General features: G+C 46.8%; 1 long non-coding RNA gene across 1 annotated transcript in view; it reads left to right on the plus strand.

Annotated features, from left to right (window-relative positions):
• Positions 1–8,677: 8,677 nt before the first annotated feature.
• Positions 8,678–22,584, plus strand: part of LOC140387164 (uncharacterized) — a 38,480-nt gene continuing 24,573 nt past the window's right edge. The window contains exon 1 of the long non-coding RNA XR_011933748.1: positions 8,678–9,003. This is a non-coding gene — a long non-coding RNA (uncharacterized lncRNA). The remainder of the gene's footprint in view (positions 9,004–22,584) is intronic.

Raw genomic sequence — 22,584 nt, forward strand, 5'->3', positions numbered from 1 at the left:
GCCTGATAATGGGAGGGGACTTCAATACAGTGTTGGATCCAGCACTGGACCGCTCCAAATCAAGGACTGGAAAGAGGCCGGCGGCGGCCAAGGTACTTAGGGGGTTTATGGATCAGATGGGGGGAGTGGACCCATGGCGGTTTGCAAGGCCGCAGGCCAGGGAATTTTCTTTCTTCTCCCATGTACACAAAGCCTACTCCCGGATAGATTTGAATGACCTCCTTCTGCACTGTAGTGATTCTATGATTCTAAGTACTGTCCAATCGTGAAATGACAACTAACTTGAGTCACTATGTGCTGGATTTTCATCTTCAAGTCAGCTAGCGGGCGTTGGGAAAGCTCCCTGCACAGCCAACTGCCTGGGGAGAAATTGCCTTCAAGCACTGGATTTTAATTGTAGAGGAGGCTGCTGGGTGAAGGGCTATGCTGTTTAAAGGTGTTTCAACAGGATAATGGATGTCTGTGCACTCAGCCAAGCCTCATTATGCATTCCTCCAATAGAAAACTAAAGCATCTGAGCCCCAGAGAAAACAGTGTTTGATTCTGGCTCTCTGATCTATGCTTTATTTTCACAACATTTATTTACGCAAGCTGAAGAGGTTTCAAGTGCTTGCAGTTTCACCTATTGAAAACTTACAGGGTCTGGATGATAGGCGCATTTATTGGCCTCCAGTAAAAAGGAGTTTTTTTTTTAGAAAGTGGTAAGTGAGCAATGAATGTACTTAAAAGCTTTTATTTATACATCCTACTGTCTACACAGAGTTCCTTAGTTATATACCGTGTAAAGTTGGTGAATAGACGTGGAAGTGCCATAGCTTGGAAAAGGGCATTAGTGGCCGTAGAGGGGTGAATAGGGGTATACCTTGGAATGGTAGGCATTAAAGGCTATAGAGGTTGGGTGAACGGCATAATTTGCAGGAGAACATGAGGGACCAGAGGGAATAGGTAGAGAAGATAATTAGGCATGGGCAGAATGGGGGGGGGGGGGGGGGGAAGGTGGGGGGAGGGGGGGGGGGTTGAATTTAACTTTTGAAAGGTCCCTTCATGCAGCCTATGGTTCACAACACCTCTCAGGTGCAATGAGTTATCAGTCAATGAGAATCTGTCCTGATTCCATGAAAATTGAAAAGGACCAGGACATGCCTCTCCCAGCAATGCATCCGGCCAGGTCAGGAGTGCAAGTTGTGGGCTCACGATCAAAACCTACTGTACCCTTAGAAAGTACTCCCAGAGATCAGAAACCCGGGAATGGGGAGGCGAGTCCTGGAATTGGGCCATGGCCACCATTTGTTAATGTAATTTAGAGCACCCAATTCTTTTTTTCCAATTAAGGGGCAATTTAGCACATCTTTTTGGGTTGTGGGGGTGAGACCCACGCAGACACGGGGAGAATGTGCAAACTCCAAACGAACAGTGGCCCGGGGCCAGGATCGAACCCGGGTCCTCGGTGCCATGAGGCAGCAGTGCTAACCACTGCACCACTGTGCTGTCCATGGCCATCATTTTTAAAGGAATCCTGAGTCATCCCAACTCGGTTAAAATACAGTTTAGCAAGCATGAGATGGTTGAATATGGTCTCTACTCTGCCTATTGCAAACAACTGAAGGGCCTGTGGTGATGTGCATCAATGTAAATGCATGTAGGCTAGCTAGGCACTAGAGGGAGCACCAGAAAAAGCACACACACACACTCAACCAATGGATCGGTTAGATAGGACACGACCAATGGACATTCACGATACACACAGAGGTGACACGACCACAGGGGGGCATTACACCAACCCATATATAAAGGACACCACACACATGATCTGCCTCTTTCCAGTGGAGACAGTCAGTGAGTACAGGCACAGGGTTGATTCAATATTACACCCACCGCGTGGATTGCAGCAACTGGTTAGTCAGTCTGGGTAGCTATAGAAGGATTAGCAGTAGTGTCGAACCCGAGTAATAGAAGTGTAAATAGTTTAATAAACGTGTTGAAGTTATCTCCATGTCTGAACCTTTCTTTATCAAGTGCACCACAAGGAAGCCGCTTATGTTACACCTACAACATAACAAATCATGGTACCAGGAGTGAACTGTTTCAATCCATATAAGAACTAGGAACAGGAGTAGGCCATCTGGCCCCTCGAGCCTGCTCCGCCATTTAATGAGATCATGGCTGATCTTTGTGGACTCAGCTCCATATAGCCATACCTCAGCGTACAGTGAAAACCAGCAACGATACCCAGGCAAGATGCTCGAGATCCGGGTTCCGCAGCAGCTCCAGTGCCATGGCGATCGCCGCAAAAACTGGCGGGCATTCCGGCAAATGTTTGAAATCTTCCTGGTGGCAGCCGAACTGAAGGACGTGGCCAATGCTGAAAAGACAGAGCTTCTCCTCACCATTGCCGGTGCCAGAGCAGAAGAAATCTTTTAAAAATTCAAGTTCTCCAAGGGGCAAAACAGGAGCGACTTCCAGGCAGTCCTGGACAAATTCGGCAAATACTGTGAGGAAAACACACTCCAACCAGAAAGAAAAGGTAAGAGAAGCGCCAGTACTCACCACGAGGCCGAGATCCCGGAGCGGAGAACAGTTTTGATCGGCGGCCATCTTCCTAAAGGGACTGCACTTGCGCAGTTGCGAGACGCCGCGCATGCGCAATCACGCAAACGGCGCCCGGTACAGGAACAGCGATTTGCACATGTGCAAACACTTCCTACGCTCTACGTCACGCGCATCATGACGTCAGCGGCCCCGGACCACGCCCATTTCAAGGGGAAACGTCCCAAATCAAAGAAAAAATCTTTTAAAACCGTAAAACAACCTTCTTTCACCTGGAATGACAGCACAATGCCACAAATTGAACCAGGAAATGAAATTAACATCCGAAGAACCCTGCAACAAGCAGTTACCTATGACCAAACCAATGATTCCGACCTTGAATACTTCGATACTGACCTTTACATTTTCTCTGGACCTCGCAAGCCCAATGCCAGCTCCGATGCAAACAATGATGATATGGTCCTAGAAGACAATGACTCAGATGAACCTTTCACCTTGGGAGGCTACCCCAGTACCAAATCCCAACCGCAACTAGACGTGTTGCACATTGGCGACCCCCGTACTGAATCCGACGCAGACGCAGATTCGTTCTTCGGATTTGAGGATCTTCAGCCCAGCAGATACGACATCCCGACTCGTGAGTGCAGGATTATGCTGCGGCCTGACACCAAGAAACAGAGAGTGGCACAAGCCCACAGAGAGCAGCCTGCTGCCACACAGAGCATGGTCCACGCACCGCTCAGGGTTCCCGACTCTACGAAAGAAGACATGCAAGACTCCACACCACAGTCCTTGCATGAACAAGATGTGACTCCAGTGTCGCAAGCCTCCACAGCGAGCTCGAGGACAGACTCCACAATTGCAGAAACGCAAGACTCCAGAGCGCAGTCCTTGCATGAACAAGAAGTGACTCCAGTGTCACAAACCTCCGCAGCGAGCTCGTGGACAGTCTCCACGATAGAAGCAACGCAAGACTCCGATGCACAGTCCTTGCAGGAACAAGGCCATGAGGGTCTAGCAACCTCCTCTGACCAACTAGTGGCAGACGATGCAAGTCTGCCATGCTCAAGTAAACAGCAAGAAGACTTTGACAGTCTACCACGCTCCAGTGCACAGCAGGACGCCCTTGATGGTCAATCATGCTACAGTGAAGAACAAAGTGACGACGACAGTCCAAGACCAAATGAAGGACAACAGCAAGACAATGACAGTCCACCCACATTATTTGCACCATCAGATGAAGACTCTGACAATTTACCCAACCCAAGTGAACAACAAGCAGCTACTGAGGCTCTACCCACGGTATGTGAGACGAGTGACGACAGCATCCCACTTCCCATGCAAGATGTGCAAAGTGACAGACCTCAGCTAGTGTGTGCAGAGGCACTCGACGATCACTGTGAGACCACTGGTGACTCCGGTGACACCATGATACTTCCACACTCATTCGCTCAAACCTCTCCACAAGTCAATGCATTCCTGCATGTTCCATCTCCAGACGTGCAGCTTCAAGAAATCTCAGTTGACTCCAGTGAATCTGCTAAGACTCCGGATGGGGAGCATCAACAAATCAACACTGACTCAGTTAAAACAGACCAGACTCCAGATGGGGAGCAACCAAACACCGACTCTGATTCACGTAAGCCGGACTTTACTCCAGACAGGGAATGCCGCAACCTCAGTGATGGACGCTCAGGGTGACAGCAGATGCCACAATGACAGGAGATGGATCACTTAATAATTACACTGGGTCAGTAATACACCAATATTCACCACAGCTATATCCACACATTTTTTCCACACCAGCAGTGCAGCCAATGGCAGCTCATGCTGGACAAACCCAGTATTCAGGCATGCAGCAGCCAGCAGTCTGTATATTCTCAGCAGTATATTCTCAAACAGGCCAGCACCACGGATTGCCCACTAATGGAATCAAGACCGAAGGAGGACTACCGCAAGCACAATCTGCACTACAGACTGGATGCCTTAGTTACAGCCCAGGATTTGCTGCACCCCAGCCTGGCCAGACAGCATATTCCTATCAGATGCAAGGTTCTAGTTTCACACCATCTCCAGGTATTTATGCGAGCAGCAATTCTGTTTCCAATTCGACAAGCTTCAATGGTTTTCAGCAGGATCACACTTCCTGCACAGCATGTGGCCGGAACCAGTATGTACAGCCTTATCCAACGTCAACATATGGCACATCCATGACCTCGAATGATACTGTTGATGATACCTCTTCAACGTCAACACCTTATCAGCTACAAGATGCCATCCGACAGCACCATCACAACATCGAACAAGAAAGCGACTCCAAATCAGACAGTGAAGTGATTTGACCACTTCTTGGTTCCTGTGGCACAGGGATGTTGATGGCGTTCATAATCAAGAGAGGCATTTGACCATGATGATTGATGGTTTTTGGACTCACACAAATGATTTGGACTTATTGTTTAATGACTGTTCCCATGACTTGTATACACCTTAACGTATCTACCTGTTTTTTGTTCAATTTTCTTAAAGTGTACAGAAAATATGTATCATATAAAATAGGGGGGATGCGATGATGTGCATCAATGTAAATGCATGTAGGCTAGCTAGACACTAGAGGGAGCACCAGAAACATCACACACACACACTCAACCCATGGATTGGTTAGATAGGACACGACCAATGGACATTCACGATACATTCGGGGGGCATTACACCAACCCATATATAAAGGACACCCACACATGATCTGCCTCTGTCCAGTGGAGACAGTCAGTGAGCACAGACACAGGGTTGATTCAATATTACACCCACCACGTGGACTGCAGCATCTGGTTAGTCAGTCTGGGTAGCTACAGTAGGATTAGCAGTCATGGCGAACCCGAGTAATAGAAGTGTAAATAGTTGATTAAATGTGTTGAAGTTATCTCCATGTCAGAACCTTCCTTTATCAAGTGCACCACAAGGAAGTCGCTTATGTCACACCTACAACATAACAAATCAGGGCCAACCTGTTTGTTACAATTCATCAGTCTTTGGGATTTATGGCCTATGTATCTGGCATTACACCACAGGCACCACTGAAACTGATATACTACATGACTCATAAGTGTGGAAACAGAATGTTCTCTCATTAGTGGAAAATGATGCTTTGCATGGTGAAAAGACCCACTTCATCTGTTGTTCAATGTTTTGAGATCCTTTACTCTTCCTGCGTGATTTGAAGTAGACTGGGCACTTTTCAGGTCCAAAGGTGGCACACATTGGCTCATTTGTCTGTTTTCATGATAACAGCTGACGTGTTGGGTGCTCTGGATCCGTGAAACACATACAGGTCACCAACACTTGAAATAGTGCAACACTATTTTATTGAATCATTAACTGTTGTAACATACTCTGACTGTGGGTTACCACGATACTAGCTTTAACTAAAGACCTTTGCCTTGTCCTAACCAGTCGATGCACTCAGCACATGGTGAATGTCCGTGCTGCAGGCTGTGAGCTGTGTCCTCCTAGCTAGTCTGCACCATGATGTACTGGTGTATATAATGACAACAGTGAGCAATGGTTCCCTAGACTTTGAGGTCACAGTTCACCTCACAAATCAATGTCACAAACTCCGCGGCGCAGACTTCCCCATTCCTGAAGTCAGCCCAGCTCCAAGTGGGGAGGGACAGAGATTTTATGCTTAGAACGAGTAGATGGTGATTCCAACATTACCAAATAAATATTTGTTGAAACAATAGTGATTGGTGAAAAGATTTTAAGCTAAATCTTGTGTGAAATTAAAAAGAAAATCAATGTGAATTGCTTTAATTTAAAAACGTGTACATCGCAAAACACGCAAAAACACGTTTCCACCATTCATGTGCATCATAAGGGGCTTTGAGTAATGCAGTAACTGGCTGAGTAGTGCATTCTTAATCCCAAGAATACTTCTGGGATTAAGCCTAATTATTGTTTTCCCTGAGTTCCCTGGAATTTGTTAGCTATAGGGAGTTCTGTAGGTCTGCAGTTTCTGTTTCAAGTTTCCAAAACAAACCTTGGGAAGACAATTTTCTTGCTTGTTTGTAGACTTATATTGAAGTACTGAAAATAAAAAGACCCCAAACTCCTAGCTGCTGCTGGGATGAGAATGGCAAGTGATGCCTTTATTGACACTCAGGGTCCCTTTCTTTTGTTTTCTTTCTTCAAACACCATGTTTAAAATGGCGGTTATGCCTTCATTTGCAGTCACCATGTTTGCTCAGTGACAAGCCTTTAGATTTTCCTCCAGCGAATGATTTAATCTGTTGCCATGAAACCACTGTCAGCCTCTCCCACCACCTTATTTTTCCCGAGTCAGCACTGATTGGGGAAATAGCAAGAGCCGCCAGTGGCATTTCCCGCTACCTTGTGGAAGTCCCCAATTACTGATAACAGGATGTATCAGAGTTGAATCAAAGAGTTACAGAAGAGCTCTGCCTGTATACCTGGAAGAATGTATCAACTGGACGGCACGGTGGCACAGTGGATAGCACTACTGCCTCACAGCGCCAGGGACCCGGATTGAATTCCGGCCTTGGGTGGCTGTTTGGAGTTTGCACTTTCTCCTCGGCTCTGCGTGGGTTTCCTCCGGGTGCTCTGGTTTCCTCCCACCGTCTAAAGATGTGCAGGCTAGTTGGATTGGCCATGTTAAATTGCCCCTTAGTGTCCCTTACGTTAAGTGGGGTTGCGAGGGGGCGAGGGAATGGGCCTGTGTTGGGTGCTCTTCCTGAGGGTCAGTGCAGACTCGATGGGTCGAACGGCCTCCTTCTGCACTGTAGAGATTCCACGACACAAGACCTTCAAGTAATTGCTGGGTTTATTACTGCCGTTACCCAGTGGTTTCTGGGTCAGTTGTGGCAACTGCAGAAAGCAGGGAAATGGGTGAATTTCTAAATCCCATCTGCCCATTTAACATAGGTCAATAGCAATCTTTCTTTGCATGGATTGAGGAAGGAAAATCCAAAAGTCTCCCCATCCCATTTTCTGTGTTTAGAACAAGATTATTTTTAATAATAATAATCTTTATTGTCACAAGTAGGCTTACATTCACACTGCAATGAAGTTACTGTGAAAAGCCCCAAGACGCCACATTCCGGCGTCTGTTCGAGAATTCAGAATGTCCAAATTACCTAACAGCACATCTTCCGGGACTCGTGGGAGGAAACCGGAGCACCTGGAAAAAACCCACGCAGACACAGGGAGAACGTGCAGACTCCACACAGACAGTGACCCAAGCTGGGAATCGAACCTGGGACTCTGGAGCTGTGAAGCAACTGTGCTAACCACTGTGCTACCGTGCCAAGCCCTTCATCTCCAATTCTACAGGAAGAGTTCAAAAGGTCCAGCATGGCTGGTTTGTTTTTATTACTCTCTTGGAGTCTGTCTCTAGAAGCAGAATTTTACAGCCCCATCGCAGTGGGGGAAGGGCTAGGAAATGTAGCAAGCCATTCAAAAATCTTTGGCGGGACAGGAGAATCCGGCCGGCACGGTGGGCAATAAAATTGTGCCCCCAATCTCCCATGTCTGTATGGATTGGTTGCCTCTGTAAATGATTTTTGTCACTAAACTGGAAATGGAAAGATAATCGATTCCCGGCTTTGGTCACTGTCTGTGCGGAGTCTGCACGTTCTTCCCGTGTGTGCGTGGGTTTCCTCCGGGTGCTCCGGTTTCCTCCCACAGTCCAAAGATGTGCGGGTTAGGTGGATTGGCTATGCTAAATTGTCGATAGTGTCCAAAAAGGTTAAATGGGGTTACTCGGTTACGGGGATAGGGTGGAGGTATGGGCTTGTGTAGGGTGCTCTTTCCAAGGGCCGGTGCAGACTCGATGGGCCGAATGGCCGCCTTCACCACTGTAAATTCTATGAATCAAGAACTGGGTTGATTGTAATATTGTGCTAGCTGATTATTTACCATGGTTACGTCCGTCTTTTAAATGTAGGTCTGCTTACAGTTTAATACCTTTGACCGGAGTCTGTAAGTTCACATTACTCATTTGAAGGGATCTGGTAAGTTGTAAATAAAAAACAGAAAATGCTGGAAAAACCCAGCATCTCTGGCAGCTTCTGGGGAAAAAGAAACAGAGTCAACGGGCTGAACTTTCCTCCTCCACCTATTTTGCGGTGGCAGAGACAACCCACCATTGGCCGGCAGCAGGATCCTCCGGTCCCGGTGCGATCAATGGGGATTTCCATTCTTCACACCCTCCACCACCATAACACATGCCGCCGGGGGGGGGGGGGTCACCTTCGACAGGGCTGGAAGATCCCGTCGGCGCGAATGGCTGGAAACTCTGGCGCAACAATTCAGTTCCGTATGACTCTTTTACTCACAGAGGCAGATTCGCCAGCCTTCAGGGAATGTTTTACGAAAGAGACCTGACTCTATCAACCTATAATATCAAATGCTTACAAAATGAGACCATGGCTTTCTATAATTGTAAGTAATGCAATCTATGATTATAGCTTGAGACTATAAGGCAGCAAACATTAATGCATTGTCATACCTGTAACTCCAATGGACATGCCACTGCACAAGGAAAGGTTACAGGCTGGGCTGCATCAATGGGAATTCACATTGACAGCAGTGGGGACAGACAGTCCCATCACCAGCGAACGGCATGCTGCCTCCCGGTGCCATAAAACACGCGGCTGGGAAGCCGGAGAATCCCGCCACATAACGTGACAACAAAACTTGAACCCTCATCAAGGGTTTTGTCATGGCACTAGATTGGCAGTAAGGGATAAAACCAGAAAATGCTGGACGTACTCTGGAAGCATGGTGAGCGTCTCCGGAGAACGAAACAGTTAACATTTCAGGTCTGTGGTATTTTCCGGTTTCTGCAATTTGTTTGTTTTTGTGATGGATGTTGGGAAGCTGTTTTTTTCCGTGGTAGATGCTGAAATTATAACAGACAGATTCCAAGGAAATAGATGGCTAAAGTCAAATTGTCCCACCTGCGATGGGAATTGTTGGCGGCGGGATGGACAATTTGATGGACCATTTAAAGGTCCGCTGACGTCGAGTGGAAATTTCCAGTCCGGGGGCTGGCGTGACCGGAAAATCCCTCCCAGAGTGTTTATATATCCTTGAGAACATTAGATCTAAACCAGCCTTTGCAACTCAGGAGAAAACAGTTCCCAATTAAACTGCAAATTCTATGAATATAAACAAGTCACCAAGGCCAAACACTTGAGAAAATCTGTGTGTATATTCCTGGGCCTGTTTTCATAAATGGACTTTAATTGCGTAATTTCTTCCAGAGTGAGAAGTTTTGATTCTGTTAACGTTTTTAGAGAAAGAATAACGAGAATTCTGTATTAAAGAAGCACTGTTGCACTAAATATACTACCATTGCACCAAAAATACTAATTTGACCACAAATGTGTTTGCTTCTGCTCATAATAAACTATTGTACATTTTTATAGTTGGCCATAATGGTACTGAGACATTTTAGTTCAGTGATTGAATCGCACATTTCCTCAGAAAAGCAAACATTGTTAATGCTAGTTGTATTTGCAGATAGTTTTTTATCCCATTTATTTTCAGGCGTCTTTTGGGTTCAAACATAACGTGTGATATTCCCTGACCTGCTCATATGCTTCTTGCAGTTCCCCTCTCTAACTAGTTGCTAGGTGGTACTTGAGAGTGAGATGAGAGAATACATATTTCCATGTGCCATTCTGAAGAAGAGGTGAAATCTGAAACTTACTTGTGTGGAGACTGCTGCTAATGGATGGTAGCTTACAATTTAATGGCATATTATCTTGGTGCATCAATACACTGTGGTGCCAAGTCAATAAGCATGTAAATATTAAAACTGCCCTCTGACAGTCTAATGGGAATGTTAGTTCCGTGAGATAACAGCAATGGTCTCCAGTGTGTACGGGTGGGTGATGAAGTAGAAACTAACAAAGCCAATAGAATGCTGAACACTATCACTAAACCACCAAAGGGTAAGTAAGGGGACGTATTGATCAAATTATACAGTGTTCCGGTCAGACTACACACAGCTGAGTGTATCTCGGTTTAGTTATCAAGACACAATTTAGGCCTCAGAGGGGTACAGAAATGAGCTGCTAACATCAGAGGATTCAGTTATGAAGAAAGGCTAGAGTAACAAGGACTCTTTAGCTGTGAAATCAGCAGCCCCTTTCAAAGGTGCCACCTTGTCTCAGTTAGTAATGCTGTCACCACTGGCGCCACGGTGGCACAGTTGGTTAGCACTGCTGCCTCACAGTGCCAGGGATCTGGGTTCGATTCTGACCTCGGGTGACAGTCTGTGTGGAGTTTGCACTTTCTCTCCATGTCTGTGTGGGTTTCCTCCGGGTGCTCCGGTTTCCTCCTACAGTCCAAAGATGTGCAGGTTAGGTGAATTGGCCATGCTAATATTGCCCCCCAAAAGTTGGGTGGAGTTATGGGGATAGGAGCGTGGGATTGGGCCTAGGTAGAGTGCTCTATTGGAGTAAGGGCCAATGCAGACTATATGGGTCAAAAGGCCTCCTTCTGCACTGAACGGATTGTATGATTCTATGGTTGTAAGTTCAAGTCTCAGTGCAGGCTCTATGCCTTACACTTCAATACAGCACGGATCAAATACTGCATTTTAGAGGTGGGGGAGGGCTCTTTTGGATAAGATAAATATAAAAATCCTCAGGCAAATATAAAAGACTTCATTGAACAAAGTGAAGAAGAGCAGGGAAGATCTCCTGGTGTTCTGGACTATCAAAACAGATGAACAGGTCATTGGTGTGTTTCTATTTGTGACAACATGCAGCGCTGCTGTTGCCATGCTTGCTATATAATAAGAGTGACAACTTTGCAAATGTACTTCATTGACTTTGGGAAATCCTCACGAAGAGGACCTGAAAGACTTTGTATAATACAAGATATTTTCCGCAACTCAAAAGAGTCCTTATGCACAATATCAAAAGGTACGGATAAGATGAATCTAGAGTAGTATTTCACAATGACCCAATGAATTAGAACAAGGAGGCATTGACTAAAATTCGGAACTGATGTCAACATATTCGTTTGGAGAGAAACCATGAAACTCAGTCTGCATACAGCAAGTTGTTCCGCATCAAGAAAGAGAAAGGTTTGGGTAAGCCCTTTGCCAGAAAACGCAATTGGAAGGTATCTAAGCCCTTACAGGCAAGAAAGAATGGGAGGAGTGGTGAAGAAAACAGCAGCTAAAGAGCCAGAGATTCTCGTCTTTCAGGTGGTGACAATAAGAGACAAAAACCCGAGTTTGATTGAAGATCTAGTTGAACAATATAATGTGGAACCACAAGTCTTTGTCCTAAATGGCACAAACTAAAATGAGGGGAATGGTTTCCCTCATCGTTTTTTTAAACTTACGGTCTCATGATAAGTTATCATGTGATAGGCATTTATCTGCATTCCCTGATAATCTGGTATAAGAACAATGCGTCTGTGTTCTTTGATAATGTAGCTGCTCTCGCTGATATTGGATTGCTTTTAGGTTTGATCTTGCAGATACCCACATTTTAAGGTCTTTGAAACTACAAAATAAAAGAAATCGGTCTTCGCATGGTCGAAAGGTCGACAAGTGAAAGGAAGCTTCGACATGTTGGGCAGCACGGTAGCACAAGTGGATAGCACTGTGGCTTCACAGCACCAGGGTCCCAGGTTCGATTCCCCGCTGGGTCACTCTCTGGGAGGGGTCTGCACGTTATTCCTCTGTCTGTGTGGGTTTCCTCCGGGTGCTCCGGTTTCCTCCCACAGTCCAAAGACGTGCAGGTTAGATGGATTGGCCATGATAAATTGCCCTTAGTAACCAAAAAGGTAAGGAGGCGTTATTGGGTTACGGGGATAGGGTGGAAGTGACGGCTTAGGTGGGTCAGTGCAGACTCGATGGGCCGAATGGCCTCCTTCTGCACTGTATGTTCTATGTGAAAGGAAGCTGAAAGGAAGGTTAAGTAGGGTCCTCTTTCGAAGAGCCGGTACAGACTCGATGAGCTGAATGACCTCCTTCTGCACTGCAAATTCTATTCTATGAACTACCAAAAAAAAACAACTAAAGACATTGTATAATTCCTGCTATCCATAGGCCAAAAATAGTTGAGTCAAGTTGGCAGTTAAACCTTTTAGTCTATTTCAGCAGCTGTGATTACCTTAAATCTATTAGAAATGTGATATAAATTATGATACTATGGGGTGAAATTTGTGTTGGATAATGGCAGCCCACTTTTACAACACCATAGAAAGCATCCTATCTGGCTGCATCACAGCCTGGTATGTTAACTGCTCAGCCCAAGACCGCAAGAAACTTCAGAGTCGTGAACACAGGCCAGTTCATCACACAAATCTGCCTTCCATCCATTGACTCCATTTATACCTCCGGCTGCCTGGGGAAAGTGGGCAGCATAATCAAAGCTCCCTCCCACCCGGCTTACTCACTCTTCCAACTTCTTCCATCGGGCAGGAGATACAAAAGTCTGAGAACACAAACAAACACATTCAAAAACAGCTTCTTCCTCATTGTTACCAGACTCCTAAACGACCCTCTTATAGACTGACCTGATTAATACTACACCCCTGTATGCTTCACCCGATGCCGGTGTCTATGTATTTACATTGTGCTTGCGTTACCTATTATGTATTTTCTTTTTTTTCATGTACTAAATGATCTGTTTGACCTGCTCGCAGAAAAATATTTTTCACTGTACCTCGGTACACGTGACAATAAACAAATCCAATCCAATCCAATATAGAAATACAAATAAGCAGAATCCTATGGATACTGGAAATCTGAAATAGAAACAAAGCAGGGAATTTTCCACATTTGAACTGAAGTATCATGGTGAGCAGGATCTGCAATGGGATTCCTGCTGGTCGGAGTGGTGGGAAAGTGTGGCGGACTTTGCGCTCAGAAGCTCATTAATTATTTTAAAGAGGAGTAGGTCTCCTAATCACGTGGCGGGTTGGGAACTGATTTGTCCACCCCGGTGTTACCTACTGGGATCTAAGGTCCAGGCGCCATATTTAAAAGCCACCCGGGCTCACACATTTCACTGTCTCCAGCCCAACTGTCTTTCAGGAGACCTGTAGAGTTGACTGGGCAGCAGGCGAAGAATAAGGCTGCCCCAAGGTTTAGCCACTACTCCCTCCAGGCTTTGGTATGAGGGGTATCGTCCGACACAGGCATGCGCTTTACCCAGAGGATGGCTCCAGGAAGCACACCAGCCTCACCTCCCCAGCCTGCGCAGCAATAGCACGTCAGATCATTGAGGCTGACAACTGCCCTCACAATACAGGAAGAGGTTGAATGATTTCAACCGCACCGCCAGGGTAATTGAACCTTCAATGATAATACTAAAAACAGAAAATGCTGATATAAACTCAGCAGGTCTGGCAGCATCTGTGGAGTGAGAAACAGTTAACGTTTCGAGTCTGTAATGACACTTCTTCAGACTTTCAGCCTCAACCGTTAGCTCACTCCACACTCACCATGGTAATATGCACTCAAAGGATTACACTCTTCTGTTCGCAAACAACATTAGCACGCGACACAATCACCACTGATTATCCCACAGTTCCTTTCACACCCCCACCATCTCATCTATCACGCTGCACAAACTCCATCCTCAGACTTTTCTGGGGGAAGGCTCACCGCACACAGGAGGCTTTCATGTCTCCCAACCGCTGCTCCATCCCTTCTCCCCACTTTTCTTCCTTTTGTCTTCATGCGATCTCACACCTTAAGCGAGAGATCCAAGACAGGAAGAGGGATGGCCAACATCACAGATCTGTCTAAATTTGAGGAAGATGCCGCCAAGCTGGGCGGGGAGGCCAGGGATCACTCGTTTGGGGAAGTAAAGCTTGGCTGCTCCCAGCAACCTAGTATGGATGAGACGTCCCTGAGTTGATCACTTCCTGACATTCATAGTGAGTGACATGTATTCTACTTGCATTCCGCCTGCTCATGAACTAAATCTGTCTTCTCTCTCGTACACGCACCAGCAATAACAGGCAGAGGAGTAACACCAACAAAAGCCTCAGCACCCAGACCACCTCAGACAAGGATGCTGAGAACCTAGCCGAAGAAGGTCGGTCACGGCATTCACCTGCACCCCCTACAGTGCAGAGACACGCAACTCAGTGGGTCATAGCTGTGGATCAGACTCGGGGTCACTTTCTGGAGAAATTCTCACTGACCCATCTCCACAGCAGTCAGAGGCAGTGACAGTCAGGTCTCTGGAAGTTGGAGGACTGCTGGAAATCAGGCACTTGCGGAGTCCAGTTCAGAAAATGAACATCAGAGAGGCGGCCACCGAGACTTCCCTCAAGGTGCCCCTTCTCCTCAAGGAGTCTGGGTGGGGCCCCCTGACACGCCCAGGGACGGTGAGAATTCGCGAGACACCCATGGGGCCCCCACACAGGACACTCCATGGGTGTCCAGCTGCTCTGAATCCACTCTGCCGGTGACCCCATCCATTCCAAATGGTCAGACCAAGGAGAGTGCATGTGCTTCTGATCAGGAGACCCTTAACTGGCTGGGGCCCTTCAGGCCTCCAACCACCTGAGAATGTCCACCGAGGCCATCAGCAGACTGCAGGCAGATGGGGTTGCATCCAGGCACAAGGTTAGAGTTCGGGAAAGTAGAGTTTGGTTAAGCAAGTCACTTCTGTGGTATGGTTCGGAACTTCCTGCCCTCTGTTTCTTGCTGGGGCTCCCTGGATTTTAGGTTGGGCCTCCTCCTGAGGCTGTGCTTGGTGGCACTGGTCCCTTCTATTCTTCCTCCATCCCATTGGTATTATGACGAAAGCAGCATTAAGCCCAGGTTTCATTCTGGTTTGCTCCTTCTCTCTGTGGAATAAGAGACTCAAAACATTACTGACTCATGAGGAAAGGTAGTTAAACTCTCGCTCACAAATAACATGCCACTGCGATTGCCTCAAGCTGTGTCTGCGCTTCCAGCCTTATTTCTGCTACAGCTTTTTAGCTGAGACATGTACTCGCAGAACAAGGTGAACAAGATGCTAAACCTCACACTTCACACCTTAATCCCACAGATATTGAAAAAGGTTTGGAGCCATTAATGATATGCGCCACTGTGGTGAATGTATTATGCCAATAATCCACCATTGTATTTGTATCTGTGCTGTTGCCCTTGTATTTGTATCTGTGCTATGCTGTTGCTCTTGGGGGCTCCTCCTATGGGCCATTGTATGGCATTATCCATAGGGGAACATGTTGGAACCTGTATGGGCTCTGCCCATGGCTCCTCCCCTTGAAGGGAGGTATAAAGAGCAGTCGACCTGTAGGTGGTTCTCAGTATTGGATCAGTCGCAGGCAGGCACTGTTCTAAGTTGATTAAAGCCACAGTTTACTTCTACTCTCGTCTTGAGTGAATTGATGGTCGCATCCTTCTGCACTGGAGGAATACTATGATTCTATTCTATCTTCCACTTTTCTTTAATCTGTGACCACATTTCAATGCTTTGAGTGGAAGCTGGTTGAAGCTGCCCCATGAAATGGGGTTCCTGTCGCAGCCCTGGGCTCCCCCCACATTGACTCTGATCCCTCCTGTTTGGATTCATTTCTAGTTTTGATTTCAGCCTGTGCCATTAAAGGGTGTCATCTCTTAACTCTGAGATCTGGGCGCCCTTTTTGGAGCTGGACTTGCTCTCCCTCCCACATCATGGTAGCACAGTGGTTATCACAGCTCCAGAGTCCCAGTTTTGATTCCCGGCTTGGGTGACTGTCTGTGTGGAGTCTGCACGTTCTCCTCGTGTCTGCGTGGCTTTCCTCCGGGTGCTCCGGTTTCCTCCCACAAGTCCCGATAGACATGCTGTGAGGTAATTTGGACATTCTGAATTCTCCCTCTGTGTACCCGAATGTGGCGACTGGGGGCTTTTCACAGTAACGTCATTGCAGTGTTAATGTAAGCCTACTTGTGACAATAAAGATGATTATTGTTATCATTATTAGAATCTAAAATCACGCCCTTTCCTTCCTCTCTTCACCCCTCTGGCTTGTGGTCTTTCCTGCATATTCTATTTTCAGTTTTGTTTTATAACCGTCACTTCAAGGGTAAAATAAAACACCTTCCATGTGCTCAATGAGTTGTCGATTAACCTCTGCTCATTTCACCCTACTGCCAAAGACCAATGTCATCCCTGCCATTTGTGGTGAAGTGGTTTTGAGAGTCAATAAGTGGACACTTTTGTTTTCTCGGTCCCCTGTTTATACAGAGCATAGCAGAGGGAGGATAATATTTTGTCTAATTTTAAGCCAGTAAATTGTGAAACCAACGTACTCAGCTTGTTTGACAAATAGATAGCAGGCAATGTACAATTCACCATGTGAATGTCAGTTGTGAAAACAGTTTGGTTCAAGTCTATTTTAAAACATTAGAATAGAAAATAAGTACACGATTGTGTTTACGGGTGGAGCAAATCATTCATTTATCTAACAGCTTTTACATTCTCAGGATGTCATAGTGTGCTTCACTGCTGATGAATTATTTTTGGAGTACAGATAGTGTTGTTTTGCAGACGAGCATAGCAGGCAATCTGTGCACAACGAAAATAACAAAGTGAATGACTAACTAAATTGTTTGGGTGGTATTGCGCGAGGGACGAGTGTTGATCGGAAAATCATGATAATTCATTACTCTTCAAAAATGCCACCCGTTCTCAAAATATTTTATAATTGCTATAAATTCACAACACATTCACACACAAATATGATCAAATCGTGATTCTTTTTGTGAATGTATTACCTGTGCACTTATCCCAATTGACTCGTGAAAAAGGAACGTTACTGAAATGTTGTACATTTGGCAATTGTCAGTATATTTTGGGATTTCAGAGCTTTAAGGCTCGACTGAGAACTTCTTTAATCACGAGAGAAATGCTAACTTTAAAAAATCTCTTCCCTATTTTTCATTAAGCAAACTGGTTTGGCAGGCCTGTTACTCCTCCCGTGGTACAGTTGCTTGAAAATCTTCTGGCACAGTGGTTAGCACCGTTGCCTCGCAGCATGAGGGATCAGGGTTCGATTCCAGCCTTGGGTGACTGTCTGTCCGAAGCTTGCACGTTCTCCCCATGTCCACGTGGGTTTCCTCGGGTGCTCTGGTTTCCTCCCACGGCCCTAAAATGTGCAAGTTAGGTGGACTGGCCATGCTAAATTGACCCTTAGTGCCCAGGGATGTGCAGGTTAGTTTATGGGGGAGAGGGGTGGGCGGGGGAATGAGCTTAGGTAGTGTGTTCTTTCAGAGGGTACACGGTGCAGACTCGATGGGCCGAATGAGCCTCCTTCTGTACTGTAGGGGTTCTATGTTTCCTAGTAACTATTCTTCATTTGAGAGACTATACAATTTATCTTATGGTAGTTGTCCAATTGTGGAAGTCGTCCAAGTTAAGACTGCTTACATAGTTTCAACTAAGGGCTTAACATCTGCTTCACTTCCAATGCATTCGCAGGTGGATAGGGATGTTTATTTTAAAATATACTTTATCCATAACATTTGTGAAAGCACGTTACACAACTGTTCAGATATGACATTGCATGCCGTCCAGTCTAGTTCAATTTCTTTCAGTACTGTATGTGGCACTCTGAAGTACGTGCCTTACTAAATGCAACCTTACAGGTTATATTTATAATTTATATTGACATTACATGTCAAGGGCAGTGAGGAACAGGCAGCAAATGCTGGCCTTACCTACGACACCAGGATCCGATGAATGAATTTTAAAAAAATCCTGGCATAGAGCCTGAGGGATTTTCCACAGTTTCCAACCTCTTGGCATATTATGGCAGGAGGACCTTAGATAGTGGCTGTTCCCTGTTGAGCCTTTGCAGTGGCTGCCACAAGCTTCAGTGTGTCACTCAACACGTAGTCCTGTACCTTGGACTATGCCAATTTGCAGACAAAAGAAGACATCTTGCAATGAGTAGTTTTAGGTTTCCTAGGTCAACTAAAACATTCTGGCCTCCTTATCGCCCATGTGAGATGTGATCCCCACCTCACCCCAACACACCGCACTCCCCATTCCCAAACTCCCTTCCCCTCCCCCCCCCACTCCCCACCACCAATCTCGCCCAGCCTCCGACAACCAGTCAATTTGATTTCCCTCAGATTGCCGGCGTTGCATCCACGGCTCATTAGTTGCTTGTCAATGTGGCCTGAGCCTCAAAATATCGCAAGCCTCACCATGGTAACATAGGGCAGGCAACGGAATGTACTCCCATCTGGTGATCACCCATGGTGCATCTCAAGTTAAAATCAGTCCTATTCTGAAGTATCCAGAAATGTTGGTGCATTTTACAAATAGAAAGGTTTCTAGTCTGCATCTGAGAATGGAATTATCCAGTTATTGGAATTAAATATCGCAATAAAGTAGTAGTTTAGAACTAAAAGCTATAACTTATCAGAAGATTTTCATCAAGCAATTTTGTATTAAGGGGAATAAACTGTATTCCAATAGATTCATGTCTGATATATACACTCAAAGACTTGAGCATAAAATTCAAGGCTGGCCCTCAAGTGCAATACTAACGAACATAGAACATAGAACAATACAGCGCAGTACAGGCCCTTCGGCCCACGATGTTGCACCGAAACAAAAGCCATCTAACCTACACTATGCCATTATCATCCATATGTTTATCCAATAAACTTTTAAATGCCCTCAATGTTGGCGAGTTCACTACTGTAGCAGGTAGGGCATTCCACGGCCTCACTACTCTTTGCGTAAAGAAAGAGTAAAGAACGAAGTGCAGTACTGTCACAGGTGCAATGTTAAAAGAAAACCCCATCTGTTATGAGGATAAGACGGGAAAGTTGAACCAAGACTCTCCCACAAGGGGAAACAACTTCCTAGCATCTACCCTGTCAAGCTCCCCGCGAATCCTACATGTCTCAATTCTTCTAAACGCCAGTGAGCACGGGCCCATACTATTCAACCTCCCATCATAAGAAAATCCCTCCATATCCGGGATCAACCTCGTGAACCTTCTCTGGACTGCCTCCAATGCCAGTATCTCTTTCCTTAGATAAGGGGACCAAAACTATTCACAGTATTCCAGAGCTGAATAAGAGGACAATAACTTAAACTTTGTTTTTGAAATGAGTATGACTATTCAACTGACGTTGTTTACCAAATGAACGAGTTATAGCGAATCATGTGAGGCTGCCTTTTCTTGGAACAATGACCCATCTGATGCCATGTTCTGTAAAAGGAGACCATCCGGATCCCTGGGTTGTAGCCAATATTCCATGCTGCTAGTTGCCAGTTTGGAAGACGTCCAACAGAAATAATTTCAGTCATTCTTCTCATGAGGTGAAAGCTGATGCTGCAATTTGAATAGCAAATGCTCAGATTTCTACACTGCAAAATTGTGAAGATCGTCAAATTATTAAAACTGTTCCACAGTGAGGATTTAAAAAAAATAAATTCGATCATTGATTCTTTTTTGCACATTACTCAGCTTTGTTCGGGATTGTAAAAAATGCAAATTTAAAGGGTGTGTGGAAAGGACTGGGGAAACGGAGTTCAATGAGATGGTAAAGGCAGGATAGACAGGATTTAGCGGCTGCGTTAGTCGTGGCTGCAAACCCTGTTGTGGCCGCTAAATCGTGTGAGAGGCCAGAAACGGAATTTGCGCCAGTGAGATTTCCAATCGCGATCTTCCCGGGCCCTCCACGATGACGAGATCAGCTTCACACCCAGAAAGGGCACGAATTTGAATCCATTAACATGTACTTGGTGTGGTTAACTTTGCATCCTTGGACTTCCGGTTGCGGCGATGCACTGCTAAGCCGCACGTTTTGGCAGCTCCCGTTCTAACGGACTTTTGGGCTCTTTTCGGGAGCCCCAACGGAAATTTTTTCAGACCAAACCCAGTGTGGGGTGACGAAGGAAGGTGTCCCCCCGGGGGTGTATGGAAAGGACCAGTGGCAGTGGCCAGATTGCGAAGGATCCTTTGGAGCAGCGGCAGAGTAGAGAAGGGAAAAGCAAGATGGCGGCAGATGGAGACAGGTGACATAGGGCCCAGACCAGCAGAAATTCCTCCGACGGTGTGTAGAGGAACTAAAGAAGGAGGTGCTGGCACCGATGCTATTGGCAATCGATGGACTGAAGGAAACACAAAAGGTCCAGGCGATAGAGCTCCGTGGAGTGAAGGCAAAGGCAGCCGAAAATGAGGATGAGATACAGGGCCTGGTGGTAAAAACGGAGACCCATGAGGCGCTACATAAGAGGTGTATCGAAAGGTTGGAAGCCCTGGAGAACAGCTCGAGGAGGAAGAACCTACGGATTTTAGGTCTCCCCGAAGGAACAGAGGGAGCTGATGTTGGGGCTCTGTGAGCACGATGCTCCATACGCTAATGGGAGCTGAGGCCCCAACGGGCCCCCTGGAGGTCAAAGGAACGCACCGGGTCCTTGTGAGAAGACCAAAGGCGGGTGAAATACCAAGGGCGATAGTGGTGAGATTTCACCGCTTCATGGACAATGTTCTGAGCTGGGCCAAGAAGGTACGGAGTAGCAAGTGGGAGAACGCGGTGATACGAGTGTATCAGGACTGGAGTGCGGAGGTGGCGAGAAGGAGGGCGAGCTTTAATTGGGCCAAGGCGGTGCTTCACAGGAAGAAAATAAAATTTGGGATGCTGCAGCCGCCGCGATTGTGGGTCACGCATCAGGGCAAGCACTACTACTTTGAAACGGCGGATGAGGCATGGACCTTCATCCAAGAAGAGAAACTGGACTAGAACTGAGAGTTTGATGTTGGGGGGGAAACAACGAGGTTGTGGTACAGAAATGTAAATTGGGAAATGGGAGGTTTATTATATAGTAACGTTGGATGGGGACTCCCCTTGATGGGGGGACACGAAGAAATGTGGGTGCTGGTGGAAAAAGGGACAGAGAGGGGGGATGGGGAATGAGGGAGCTGCGCCATAGGGGGCGGGGCCGATAGGAAAGCGCGGGGTTTCTCCCGTGCTATGGAGATGATGGCAGGAAGATAGGCGCAGGAAGGAAGAGAGCCCCACACGCAGGGGGGTCAAAGAGAGAACGGGGGAAGCCGGGGGTCAGCTAGAGTTAGCTGACTTTCGGAAGCATTATGGGGGGAGTAACCATGCTAGATGGGGATCCAGCGGGGGGAACTAACTGGGTTGCTGCTGCTGAGTGCAAGGGGGAGCTGGCAAGAGAAGAGGTGGTCGGGACGGGAAGGCGCCGCCTGGGGGACAGGTGGATGCGCGGGACCTGGACGGGGGGCTGGCCCAGAAAAGGGGATGGCTAGTCGGCGGGGAATGTGAATGGCCTAAATGGGCCGATTAAGAGGGCCCGGGTGTTCGCGCACTTAGAAAGACTGAAGGTGGATGTAGTCATGCTCCAGGAGACGCATCTGAAGGTGGCGGATCAGGTTAGGTTAAGAAAAGGATGGGTAGGACAGGTATACCACTCAGGGTTGGACGCAAAAAACAGGGGGGGCGGCGATACTGGTGGGGAAACGGGTGTCGTTCGAGGCTAAGAATATAGTGGTGGATAACGGGGGCAGATATGTGATGGTGAGTGGTAGATTGCAGGGAGAGGCGGTCGTGCTGATAAATGTATATGCCCCGAACTGGGATGGCGCGGGATTTATGAAGCGGATGCTGGGACCTATCCCGGACCTGGAGGTGGGAAGCCTGGTAATGGGGGGGGGTCTTTAATACTGTGCTGGATCCAGGGCTAGACCGGTCTAGATCCAGTACCGGAAGAAGGCCGGCAGCAGCCAAGGTGCTTAGGGGATTTATGGAACAAATGGGGGGGAGTGGATCCGTGGAGGTTTGCTAGGCCGTTGGCCAAAGAGTTCTCCTTTTTCTCCCATGTCCACAAGGTATATTCCCGAATAGACTTCTTTGTTATGAGTAGGGCACTGATCTCGAAGGTGGCAGGAATGGAGTACGCGGCCATAGCCGTTTCAGACCATGCCCCGCACTGGGTGGATCTGGAACTAGGAGAGGAGAGGGAGCAGCGCCCACTCTGGCGACTGGATGTGGGACTATTG

Source organism: Scyliorhinus torazame, chromosome 12 (genome assembly GCF_047496885.1).
Source record: "Scyliorhinus torazame isolate Kashiwa2021f chromosome 12, sScyTor2.1, whole genome shotgun sequence".
In the NCBI taxonomy this organism is placed as follows: domain Eukaryota; kingdom Metazoa; phylum Chordata; class Chondrichthyes; order Carcharhiniformes; family Scyliorhinidae; genus Scyliorhinus; species Scyliorhinus torazame.